The sequence below is a fragment of the Carlito syrichta genome, unplaced genomic scaffold (genome assembly GCF_000164805.1).
Source record: "Carlito syrichta isolate Samal-C Ts95f unplaced genomic scaffold, Tarsius_syrichta-2.0.1 Scaffold305688, whole genome shotgun sequence".
Taxonomy (NCBI): Eukaryota; Metazoa; Chordata; class Mammalia; order Primates; family Tarsiidae; genus Carlito; species Carlito syrichta.
In genome coordinates, this window is record NW_007249784.1 from 214,233 (window position 1) to 214,650 (window position 418).

Consider the following 418-nt stretch of genomic DNA (forward strand, 5'->3'; position numbering starts at 1 on the left):
GCCACTGCATTCCAGTCTGGGTGACAGAGTGAGACTCCAACTCAAAACAAATAAAAAAAAAAAAAGAAATATTGTAGGCTGGGCATGGTGGCTCATGCCTGTAATTGCAGTACTTAGGAAGGTTGAGGCGGGTAGGAGGATCACTTGAGACCAGTTTGAGATCAGCCTGGGAAACAAGGTAATACACCTTCTCTGCCTTAAAAATGAAAAATAAATTAGCTGGGCATGGTGGTGCACCTTTAGTCTCAGCTATTCAGGAGGCTGAGATAAGAGGACTGCATAAGACTCTTTTTTTTTTTTCTGAGTTGGAGTCTCACTGTTGTCCAGGCTGGAGTGCAGTGGCACGCTCACGGTTGGCCACCACAGCCTCAACCTGCTGGGCTCAGGCGATCCTTTCACCTCAGCCTTCCAAGTAGCT

At 47.1% G+C, this 418-nt stretch overlaps 1 protein-coding gene across 1 annotated transcript in view; it reads right to left on the reverse strand.

Annotated features, from left to right (window-relative positions):
* FXR2 (FMR1 autosomal homolog 2) overlaps positions 1 to 418 on the reverse strand; it is a 22,690-nt gene that overhangs the window by 7,332 nt on the left and 14,940 nt on the right. The gene's annotated exons all lie outside the window — the stretch shown is intronic.